Source organism: Pelobates fuscus, chromosome 5 (genome assembly GCF_036172605.1).
Source record: "Pelobates fuscus isolate aPelFus1 chromosome 5, aPelFus1.pri, whole genome shotgun sequence".
Classification (NCBI taxonomy): Eukaryota; Metazoa; Chordata; class Amphibia; order Anura; family Pelobatidae; genus Pelobates; species Pelobates fuscus.
Window position 1 is genome coordinate 328,753,703 of NC_086321.1, and position 12,767 is coordinate 328,766,469.

The 12,767-nt window shown below is 40.5% G+C and overlaps 2 protein-coding genes across 7 annotated transcripts in view; one reads left to right on the top strand and one right to left on the bottom strand.

The window, feature by feature from the left end:
• EPB41L1 (erythrocyte membrane protein band 4.1 like 1) overlaps positions 1-8,398 on the bottom strand; it is a 182,480-nt gene extending 174,082 nt beyond the window's left edge. For 3 of the 6 annotated variants that reach the window (XM_063455685.1, XM_063455686.1, XM_063455683.1), the window contains exon 1: positions 8,105-8,398. The gene's annotated coding sequence lies outside the window, so the exon portion shown is untranslated. The remainder of the gene's footprint in view (positions 1-8,104) is intronic. The other 3 variants (XM_063455688.1, XM_063455689.1, XM_063455687.1) reach the window with 2 other exon arrangements.
• SGK2 (serum/glucocorticoid regulated kinase 2) overlaps positions 1-12,767 on the top strand; it is a 538,190-nt gene that overhangs the window by 219,410 nt on the left and 306,013 nt on the right. The gene's annotated exons all lie outside the window — the stretch shown is intronic.

The window sequence follows — 12,767 nt, forward strand, 5'->3', positions numbered from 1 at the left end:
CACAGTCACCATTTGGGAAATTTGCTGAATTTGCAAACTACTCTCATGGCGACATCAACGCTGGTGATAAGTTTACTCACCTGAACCTGTCCTTTGCGGGCACCGCCATCTTGATCCGTCATCACTGATGACAGTAGCAGGGATTAACTCTTAGACTCCACCTTGGAATTCCACTGAAAGTCATAATGAGTATTTCATATAGATTCTATCTTTGTGAAAACTAATTTTTCAAGGAGGGTGACAGTGCCGCTTTAAATTAATATATAGTAATACTTTTTTCGAACATTCTTTTTAATACTATTCCTAGAAGAATTCTTCAGGTTATATTAAGCAGATACCCATCATTGGTTCAGCCTTATCTGTGTATTTTCTGGTGTTTGGCTGTTATTTGATTTCTAGCTCTGATTGGCTGAACACAATAAAGGTCAGGATATAATTTCCATTATCTTATCTTTTAATGCAGGTCTTATTTTTTTTGCTTTTACTAAAATGAGAGATAAAAAAATAGCTTTTTCTAGCCGTAATTGGCATTAACAATCCCACGTGTGTAATTACGAATTTAACTTTAAAATACTAAATAAATGGCTTTTAGGGCACATAAGAGCAGAACACTGTGCACATCCAATCTCGAGCTTATGCAAAAAATCTACTTTCGATGGTGCCAGTGCACTTAGCAAAAATTTACCCTGGCACACCAGTGATATGCTAGAGATGCGGGAGGGAACCCGGCACAATGCATCATGTTTGGTGGGGGTGCGCTCGCCTTCGTCCCAACTGGAAGATGGTCAAGAACACACTCGCTGGAATGCTGAACACACACATCACACTGAAACCAGAAATGACCCTTCTATTCCTAAATCTGGGGGGATTCTCCAGGGGTGATAATATCCTGATCTACCACACACTTATAGCCGCATTTACTCTTTTAGCTAGAGCATGGAAATTCACGGAGGTTCCCTCCAAACATACTCTCTTACATCAAGTGACAGTAAACCTAGATTATGAGAACATAGCTAGAACACAACTCAAGTCTCACCGTATTGTGCAAGCATAACCAAACTTGAAACATACAAAACCACACTACACCAGCCTGACCTAGACAGTTAAGGAGGCAAGACTCATTTTAAGGGAATATCCTACGACAGTGGTCGCGAACCAAGATATTTCACTGTGCAGCATAGTAACCTGATCAACACATCGGACAACGGCCTCCACGAGCTCAACCCAGTACACATAAGGACATAGAATGGCAGACACTGACAGAAAAAATGTGAATCCGACGCACTAAAGTTCATCTGTCGGAAGGATCATGACTACCCACCTACCAAGGACTGATTATGGTTGTTATCGGTCTTTTCTTTTGGTTTTAACTGTATATAGTTCTGTAAGACTCAGAGGAGTAGACATGACACGACACAGACAATAACCGGGGGGGGCAGGGCATGTTCTGCTGTGGGCATATTTAGCCCTGGCGGGGGCTGGCCCAACCTCTACGCGATGATATAATGGGACAACTGGTGTTTGCAGATGTGGATTATGAGACCAAGTCCAGATGATATGATACTCAGTATGTAATCTAACCAGATATGATATGTAACTGTCTCTGAAATCAAAATTGTCAAGCAACACCCTCGTCACCTTGTTTGTAAATGCTACACAAAGAAAATAATGTAAGATGTTTGCGGAAGTGTCAGTGAAGAATATGTAACACCCCCTAAATGTCTTTATTTGACTTTATTCCCCACCCTTTCTTTCCTGTATTTCAGTGGTGTATTTTGGATTTGTGCTGCCCTAAGCACGACTAAATTCGGGCACCACCAAAATCTAAAATTGCCCCCCCAATTCGTGTCAAGGACATTTTGTTGACTGACAGACACATGCTCTCATTGATACATGCACTGATATACACTCACTCACAGATACACAGTCATTGGCACACACATACAGTCATTGGAACACACTGTTTAACCAACACACACTTTCACTGACAGACACACACTGACACCAACTCACTGACAGGCACACACTCTCAGATACACATAAAATGACATACACACACTGACACACACTCACAGGCACAGCCATTCTCACTCACAGACACACACTGACAGCTACACTCACAGTAAGGTGGACAGCCCCAGAACACGAGGCAAACAAGGCATTTGTCTGGGAGCTTGGGGTGGCATTTTTTGGCGCCCCCCCTGAAAGTGCCGCCTTAGGCAATACATCCCTGCTATATCCCCCTCAAAAAAACAACAATACAAATTGTCAAATTGAAAAGAAAAAAAAGGTAAATAAATAGAAAGATAAGTTCTGTTAACATATCACTTAGCGTTTAATATGTAAGTGCATTCCATTTAAATAAAATATGTGGTACTATTCAGTTTCTGTAGCTGAAATAATAGAGAAATGTACATATGAATAAAATATATAGTACTACTACATTTTTGTACTTGAAATTATAGATCTGTGCAATGTGAATATATTATGCATACACAACTACAGGTTCATCATCTGCCCATATCATGTGCCGAGCCTGGGCTGTATCCTGCAGCTTGCCAGTAATTATATCAGACCACTACTGCTCATCATTGGTAGCTCTAATAAAGGTTAAATGAGTATAATGATGTCATTTTACGTGTGTAATAAAGCATACTTCCATACGGAGACTTGGCCAGTGTCCTCTGTGGTCCAGTCAGCCTCTTGTGTTTGATAGCAGAGCTGCAGGAACAGTTATAGAGGGTGTAAAACTCACTGCTATCCCAGCTCCTCCAGGGCCTGTGTGAGGGTGCACAGGAACAGGAAGGAATCACTTCCCTCCTGCCCACTAACATGAAGTGCTTTGAAGGAGGAGCAGGGACAGCATTGAGTGATGCACTCTGTATAACAGCTCCCTCTTATCACACATAGAAGGGTGACAAGACTACAAAAGACATAGGAGGGTAAGTATTTTGCAAATAACTAAATAACTCTTCAGACTCCTCATGCCAAAAACACCTATTTTTCATAATTTTAAACCCTTCCAAAACCTTAGTCCCGAATGTAAGCACTCAAAGCCTAATCCTGAAGAAGACGTATTACCTTAATTAACTCCCCATGTACCCAATACTAAATGTAACCCAACTCTAAACTCAATAATCAAACAACACCTGTACCGAAATACTAACCCTAAAATCCAAATCCAATCATCCTAAACACCCCTTATACCACGACTGTAACCACTCTCAAGTTTCAAGTCCTTTTAACACTAAATACCTTTTGTAAACTAACTTTATCTGCCATTTATTTATTGGTGGGAGAGGGGGTGACAGATCAGGGCGCCTTAGAATTCTGTGACTACAGGCAACTGATATGCAGTTCCAGCACTGAAAAAATTGGCTTTGGGGAGACATGTGGGGCCCAGGAAAAAAAAGGGGAGGCATGAGCTCAAGGTTTTCTTATCGAGGGAACCTGACTGCTGCCTATGGAGCAATACCTGGCAGAGTTAATGGCAAATACTGGCACGATAAGTTAATTCAATAAAGCCATGACCTGTGCCTTTTGCCAAAATATACCATTATATTTTTGGGAGGGGTTTATATTGGTTTTAAATATAGGGTCCCAGACCTAAGCAGTGTTGCATGTACCAGTTTTAGTGTTCCTGCCAGTCACACCAAGAAAATAACATATTAATCAGGTTACAGGAATCAGGTGAGGAGGTCAATACCTAGAGCTGAGGATGCTAAATTTCACAATGAGGTGGGGATTCATGCAGAGATGTATGTATTAGAGGTACACTCGAGGCACTGTTTTGTTTTCATAGGTTAAACCATTTTCTGATGCTCACCAGCTACCAAGGCTAGTTTTACTGGTTTAAAAGGTGGTCAAAGGAAGGAACGCAGGAAGCAAGCTGTCGGTCACCAGGGGACCAAGTTGGGATTAGTCTCACCCCTTAAGGTAAGACAGTGTCCAGTTACTTCTGCCTCCATATCAAATTAATTGAGATAAAGTTGCTATAGTGATGGAAGTGTTCCTTTAAACAGCTGGGGATGACCCATGCTTTTTATTATTAATGTGGTATATCTATAATGAATGAAAATATATGCAAACACAAATTAAAAAAAGTTACTGCATTGACTGCACTGGGCTCACACCAAACCAGGAAGGGAATCAGCCAATCATGCTCATTTTAATCTCTGTTGCACTGCTGGGCTCATTCCATAAGCAGATTTTTGGGAGAAAAAAGAAAGGGAAAAAAATGCAGGCTGAGAACGAGGGAGGTATAGAAAAGAGTTGGGCTATGGGGCAAACTAATTATTAAAAAAAAGAAATAAACTGAAAAAATTTATAAAACAGTATATTTTGTAGAAAACAGTGTACTGGGTTGTTTGGGTCACATATTCCAACTACATAACAGGTAGAAAGAGATTTTTGTTTGTACCAGCATTGGGTTGGTAGAACGCACAAGTCAGATAGAGTATGGAGGGGGGAAGTGGCTTACATAATAATGAGATGATCTAGCCCTCTATACCTGAATTATATTTTTCCTGTTTTTACACAAAACTTGTAATGATGAGAAAGAAGCATGAGAATGGATTAAGTGCACGACTATTGGGACCCCTTTTCAGCCTATTTTGGGGGTCCAGAACTCCGGGATCAAATTATCACAACATTGAACCCAAAATCAATAGGATTTGCTCTACTGGCACTATGTAACATTGGCTGATTTGCCATAGGTGAGACCACAGAATATTACATTTGTATTGGACGCCATTATTTATAATCTCAGCCCTGTGTACAAACAAACATTTATATATTGATGACAATTATAAGTATAGGTGTCAAGCAAGCTACAGTACGCATGGCTAGCTGACTATTATGACAGTTGAATGTAAAATACAAAAGTGATGGGCCTGTAAATGTAAACTTGAACTACTACGCCCCCATTTTTTTTTTTTATATATATCCAAAGTCTAATTAGCTGACGTGCATCTACCAGGCTTATATGAACTTGGTGAAGCTAAAACCAGTCGGAGTATGCCACAGTTCCTCAGGGTCTACCATGTTCCAATTAGCAAATCAAGCAGATTAAAGCTCGAACACCCCCATTCAATAAACAGTAAGGACACTGAAAATCTAATCAAGCAGTCAAAAAAATGTTACTGTAAAATTCTTAAATTTACCCTGGAATTAAATCTTCCTGAGCCACATTTCATTATAGACCCATACAAAAAAAATCTCACATATATGACAGATCAATGGCTCCACTATAATTTCTAACCCACTGAAAAAATGTCAACCAAGCATAGTCTGAGTCTCTACGGTAGTCCTTGCTGGTCACCCTATTACTGTGGGTTCAAAGTGACATTGACTAAGGGTATGAAGTCATGAGTCAGAATTCTCAATCACCGAGTCCATCAAAATACAGTGGACTCAGATCTTGCGTCATGAGCGGATCTTAATTCTCAACGAACAGAACAGAGCACTGGTGGTCACATTTGAAGACCAATGGCCTCCTACCCTTTCTCACGAGGCCAGTCTTCTAAAACAGACAGCCTGTAAGCAGAAAAAAACGATAGCCCTACAAGACACAAACTCTCCATTGATGGGAGTTGAAATCCCACTAGAGAGGGGAAATTGTCACTGTTTGTTTAAACCCTTCTTTGCAGTAAAGGTAATCCTTGGGGCAACAATAAGGCTCGAGTGATGAGCAATATTATCAGCGAGTATATCCTGTTTAAATCTTTCTTTATGAACAGAGTGAGTGGAAAAATCTTTCAACAGAAAACATTGGTTGTCACTGCAGATTACAGCAAGGCTGCTCAGGCATTTCCTTTCCTAAATATGTATCTAGTTTATTACACAGATTATCTGTGACAACCCAGCACACACACACACACATCCATCTCTTTTAACATCTCTTTTTTTTTTTTTTTCTACGAATCACGCCTCTTGCTGTCAAATTAACAACGCCACTTTATTTTTATTTTTTTGCTTTATTATTTTTTTTTTTTTGCTGGAGGGAATATTTAAATAATTATGACACTGTGTGCAAAGCCTTGTGACCTCAGTCACAGGCAGCATGGCCTGTACATAGAAAAATAATTAAATTACAGAAAATTACTCGGTCTCAGAGTTGCCGCCCAGACAGTGAAAGAGTTGAACCTTTTTTTATTAAACATGTTTTTTAAAAAAGGTTAAAAAAAATACATTACTGTATCAATGGATACATATAAAATGTTTTATGTGTATACATACATATATATACATATATATATACACACACACAGTATATATATATATATATATATGTACATAGATTTATATACAGAGATTAGCATACATATAATTATATATGTGTGTGTATACATATATATGTATATAGACATATACACAGAGATTGGCATACACCTACATATAAATAGAGAGCGAAATAAAATGGTGTTGTTATTTCAATAATTCATATTTATGCTATTGAACCACAAAATAATAACAATATTACGGATATTTAGAAATAATAGCCAGCGGTTAGCATCTTAATGGCTTAGAAGGTCACCTTTAAAAAAAATATAATAATCATATTGCTTTTGCTATAGTGTAACGGGCAGTGCAATTAGTAGAACACAATATCACAGCAATACGATTCATATGAACCTTACACTGTCTGAGATACGAGTGCCATAGATCTGCACAGCATTGCTTTGCCAGCCTGACCACTCCACCCTAATTCCCCTCTCGGCAAACACTGAACAGGTTACACGGATAATAGAAAACACTAATATCACTGCAGATGATCTAGTAATTAAATGGCTTCTATGACATTGGTGGTGAGAATTAATTAAAAGAATTCAAATTCAATATAAATACATCAAATTATTGCATGCAAATAAACAATAAATATTATGTGTGATACATTATTGGCAAGTTCATCTATGGGTTCCAATAAAATGTAATAGAATATTAAAGAGGTAGATGGTGTCATAGGTATGTAATAATAGTAAAAAAAAAATATTTACAGGTATACTGGAAGAGGCATTTTATTTTTGTATCAATTATAATAAATCCTGGTTTTAGAAAGCCATTTTTGGTTTGTCACACCCAGTATTTTAGTGTGCAGTGGTTTTTTTTCCCAGATTGTGGAGGGAGTGGTTGAAAGGGATTGTATGTGTGACTGTGTGTCATGAGTGATCACTATACAGTAAATCATATGGAGACTGATCACTATACAGTACATGCATGTGTGTGTGACCACAGGCGTGACCAATCAATATACACTAGAGTGCAGGCTCCACAAATGTATGCCTGTGCAAAGGTGTACAGTGACTGATCAGTGCACAGCACAATATGCATTGCTGACATCACATGTGTTCATACCCCTTAGCATGTACTGTGTGTAAGTGGTTAAAGAGAGGTGTAAAACAAATGAAGATGTGTATATGTGCCTTGATTAATTCTTTAGAATGGTCTTACAAGGTGTGATGTTTAGAAGGCTTGTATGGCATATTGTAAAAAAAAAAATAAAAAAATAAGTAAGGTGTGTATATCTGTATGCAGTTTATATGTGTACATAAGCAGATCGCAGTAAACAAGGGTGTGTTTGCATTTGTGTATAGGTAGATCTGGACATGGTTGTATACAAGCTCATTACAACACAGAAGGGCGTGTGAGCCTTCATAAGAAGGTCTGATATGTGCATCAGAATGCATGTAACACTAGGATGTGTAGGTGGATACATATTAACTGATTAGAATACTGTATCAAGCAGGATTATTCTACAAGGGGCGACTGAGCAGGGAATTGATAACAAATATGTGTGTTTATGTGTGTGTGTGTGTGTGTGTATGTGCGTGTGTGTGTGTGTACTGCAGGCACAGACAGATGTGTTTAGGATTATCAGAAGGCTTGTGATGTTCAGAAGCAAGGGTGGGAGGGGTAGAATGGGGGAGCTGTCATTAGAAAAAAAAGGAGTCTTGGTACTCCCTATTTAAACATTGTGGTTAGCAGAAGGCCCTATAATGCCGTGTAGTAAAGGGTTAAGTAAGAAGGGTGGCAACAGGGCAACTGTAACATACATAGTTATGCAAGGGTGGTTATTTATCAAACCCATTTCCAAATAGAGGCTTACCTGTCAGTAGAGAGAGGGCTGTGGAGGTGGGAAGCACTCAGTTTGCCATACAGATCCCTCTAGTGTACCCACCACAGGAAAAGAACTGCAAGATGAGCAACTGTGAGGGGCAAATGGGGGGAGGGGCAATGGGGAGGAGGGTATTGTGAGGCCAATGCCTCCTGTATCTCCTGAACCCCTTGTTTAAAATGAAAAGGACCAGGGGGGCTCTAATGCAGCAAGAGAGCGGCTGCAAAGGTAATGCTTGCAGAGGAGGCTGGGCTGAGTATGAAAACAAGGAGGCACTAAGAGAGAAAGAGAAAGGAGAGAGGGAGGGAGACAGGGAGGGAGACAGGAGGCTGGGCTCAGGAGAGACAGATCCTGCCTTCTGAGAGAAAAAAATATATCTAATTGTGTGCAATAGATGTAAAGATGCCCCACCTAGTGTGTGTGTGTGGGATCAGTGATGTGTCCTCAGACACATGTCACTGTCCTCTCTAATAGCATGGGGTTGCCCACCTCCCCAACCAGTGATTGATCCTGTTCTCTGACTGTAACATCTGCAGGAAGCAAAGGGTTAACAGCCTCATCTGGATTGCAGGGACTCACAATGACTGCAATCAAGCTAATGGGCTCTGCAGCTGAACTGCTGGCATCCTGTGTGTCAGGGCCAACATGTGTGTGTGTGTATGTGTGTGTGTGTGTGTGTGTGCAGCAATGTTGTGTGTTCACTGTTTACATGTAGCAATCTGCCCTTCACTCCATAAAATAAGCACTTCCCAAAAAAGCTTGCTGCTAGTAAAATAAACACAGATAAATTAAAAGAAGGAAACTACAAAATAGGCTGTAAGACTCCATAATTTTTCATGCGCATGAATTATTATTATTATTTTATTATTTGTATAGCGCCAGCAAATTCCGTAGCGCTGTACAATGGGATATGTGATACATAGATTTGATACACATGTGTGTTGTCCCTACAGTGTGTGTGTGTGTGTGCGCGCGTCTATAAGCATGTTGCATATAGCATATAAGGGGAGGGTGGGTGTGTATGTATATATATATATATATATATATATAACATGTTTCATATAAGGCAGCTCCAATCACTTTAGGTCAGAAAGGTATAGCTTTGGCAGAATACCTGCAGAGGGCTACCTCTCTCATAATGCTAAATCTACCCTTCTGGCTGAGCATTGTGAGAGAGGTAGTCTGCAAAAGATGGATTTCCAAACGGTCACCTTTGATTTTATTATTTTTTTCACTTTTGAGAGAATTTATTTTATTTATTTATTATTGCCATTTATATAGCGCCAACAGATTCCGTAGCGCTTTACAATATTATGAGAGGGGATTTAACTATAAATAGGACAATTACAAATAAACTTACAGGAACGATAGGTTGAAGAGGACACTGCTCAATCGAGCTTACATTCTATAGGAGGTGGGGTGTAAAACACATTAGGACAGGAATTTGCAATCAAATAAGGTGGGCTGCCCTTTAGGAGAGGGCAAGAGACAGGTATGTGAGGTAAGGGTTAGTCTTGGAGGCCATAAGCTTTCCTAAAGAGATGGGTTTTAAGGCACTTCTTAAAAGATGCAAGACTAGGGGAGAGTCTGATGGCGGTAGGCAGGCTATTCCATAGGAAGGGAGCCGCCCGCGAGAAGTCCTGCAAGCGCGAGTTGGCCGTACGGATGCGGACATCAGACAGGAGGTGGTCACGGGCAGAGCAGTGAGACCGAGAAGGGACATACCTATGGATCTGTGAGGAGATATAAGAGGGGCTAGAGTTGTTCAGTGCTTTATAGGTGTGAGTTAGTACCTTGAATTGACTCCTATAGCATACAGGAAGCCAATGTAAGGACTGGCAGAGGGGTGAGGTGTGAGAGAAACGACTAGAGAGGAAAATCAGTCTAGCAGCAGCATTCATTACGGACTGTAGGGGTGCAGTACGGCTTTTGGGAAGACCAATCAGGAGAGGGTTACAATAATCCATGCGGGAAATTACTAGAGCATGGACAAGCTCCTTGGTAGTATCTGGTGCAAGAAAGTGGCGGATGCGGGCTATGTTTTTAAGATGGAATCTACAGGATTTGGCAACATGCTGTATGTGAGGCTCAAAGGTGAGACCAGAGTCAAGTATGACGCCAAGACAGCGCGCTTGCAAGGATGGACTGATGTTAGTACCAGAAACTTGAAGGGAGAGCGAAAGAGGAGGATCAGTATTAGGAGGAGGAAAGACAAGGAGCTCAGTTTTTGAGAGATTGAGTTTCAGAAAGCGGGAGGACATCCAGTCAGAGATGGAAGAAAGGCAAGCAGTGACACGTTGCAGGACGGCAGGGGAGAGGTCCGGGGAGGAGAGATATAGCTGGGTGTCATCAGCGTACAGGTGGTAGTGGAATCAGGAGGTAATAAGTTTGCCAAGAGAGGCAATATAAAGAGAAAATAGAAGGGGACCAAGGACGGAGCCTTGGGGGACTCCAACCGAGACAGGACGAGGGGAGGAGGTATCATTAGAAAAAGAGACACTGAATGAGCATTGGGATAGATAAGAGGAAAACCACGAGAGGACAGAGTCACAGAGACCAAGCGATTGAAGAGTTTGAAGAAGGAGAGCATGATCAACGGTGTCAAAGGCCGCTGAGAGGTCAAGAAGAATTAGTATGGAGTAGTGGCCTTTGGATTTAGCTGCGATTAGGTCGTTAGTAACTTTGATAAGGGCAGTCTCTGTAGAGTGGAGAGGGCGGAAGCCAGATTGAAGGGGGTCAAGGAGAGAGTTGGAATTGAGGAAATGAGACACACGGGTAAAGACAAGTCTTTGCAGAAGCTTTGAGGAAAAAGGGAGCAGGGATATGGGACAGTAGTTAGAGGGGGTGGATGGGTCGAGGGATGTTTTTTTTAGTATAGGTACTAAAGTGGCATGTTTAAGGTCAGCAGGGACGATGCCAGAAGAGAGCGAGCAGTTGAAGATGTGTGTTAAAGAAGGCACGAGACAAGTGGAGAGAGATCTGATAAGGTGAGATGGGACAGGATCGAGTGGGCAAGTGGTGGGGCGAGAGGAGCAAAGAAGAGCAGCCACCTCTTGGTCAGTAGCTGGGGAGAATGTCTGAAGGGTAGGAAAGGCATGATCTATGTGTGGTTGAGAAACAGAAAGGCAAGGAGGGGAGAATTCTTTCCTTAGCTGTTCAATCTTGTCAGTGAAGTAACATGAAAAGTTATCAGCAGTAAGGTTAGTTTGGGGGGTGGCCCCAGCAGGGCGAAGAAGAGAATTAAAGGTGTCAAAGAGACGCCTGGGGTTGCGGGAACATGAACCAATGAGAGAGGAAAAATAGGACTGTTTGGCAAGGGCAAGGGCTGCACTGTATGAACACAATATGAATCTATAATGGAGAAAGTCTGATTGGGTGCGAGACTTCCTCCAGGAGCGTTCAGCACAACGGGAGCATCAGAAGAGTATTTGTAGATCCAGAAAATACAATTAGGTATCATTTAATTAAGTTTTGCAATTAATTATATATTATGATATAATACAATTGGATATTATTTAATAATATATTTAAATGTTATTTAATTAACACTGACAAACTAACAAAAAGAAAGAAAACATTCAAACTGACACAATTTCATTGTTAAGATTACATGGAAGACTAGATTAATTTGCACAAAATAAGCAGCAATTAATTTAAAAAAAATGCCCTGGATACAAAAAGAGGATTTTTCTTAAATGGGCATTGTAACCACCACAGATCCTGGCCATTTTTGAATGGGTTGACTCTTACCTGTGTCCTTGAGGTGCCCACAATACTTTTTTTTACGAGATCACCAAAGCAGAAGATCCTACTAAACTTTAGCAGTATTAATTTTGTCCAACTCTGGACAACATTCATTGGATAAGAATGTCATCTGACACTCTTGGCCAATTAATGAAGTCCTAATAGGGATTATAATACAAATATTATAACTGTCTCGTGTTGATATTTTTGCAGTTTTAAACATTATAGACTAAGTAACATGTCTAAATGGCAAATAACAGTATAGTAAAAAAAAAAAAAAAAAAAACATCTTGTTAATCGTCCAAGGACAGATCACCATAAAGTAGTCTTCTTTTAAATTCAATGGTCCTGCTACATCAACCTTTTGCAATATAAGGTATAAGGGAAGGAAAGGGCAGAGAGAGCAGTTCACATATAGAAGTAGGGAATTCAGTGAAGGGAACAGACAGAATTTAGGATGCAGATGTAGGCAACCTCCAGCACTCCAGTTATTGTGCACAAGGGACTATAAAAGAAATATGGGAGATATAGTCCACAACATCTTGAGTACAGAAGGTTTCCTACTCCTGTTCTAGGGTGATGGGTCGCTATAAAGATTATAAATCAAACTCATTATCTGAGAGTATATGGGCATCCCAGACCTCCAGTGTTTTGCAATACTTGTTTCACTGCAGTGCAGAACCTGAATAGCTACCTGCTTGCTGGATGGTTGAGTTGGAACGTGCACACAGATCTATTAAGAAGTGGTGTCCATAGGTATCCTGTGAAATATCTCCAGCCGCAGCAGCAATCAGTGGAGGTCCCATCACCTCCTTTATGAATATGTACCAATAGAAGGGTGGCCTCTAATGCATAGAGGAAAGAGTCAGTATGACATGAGGTGCCCCCAGGCTAAACTCATATACAATGT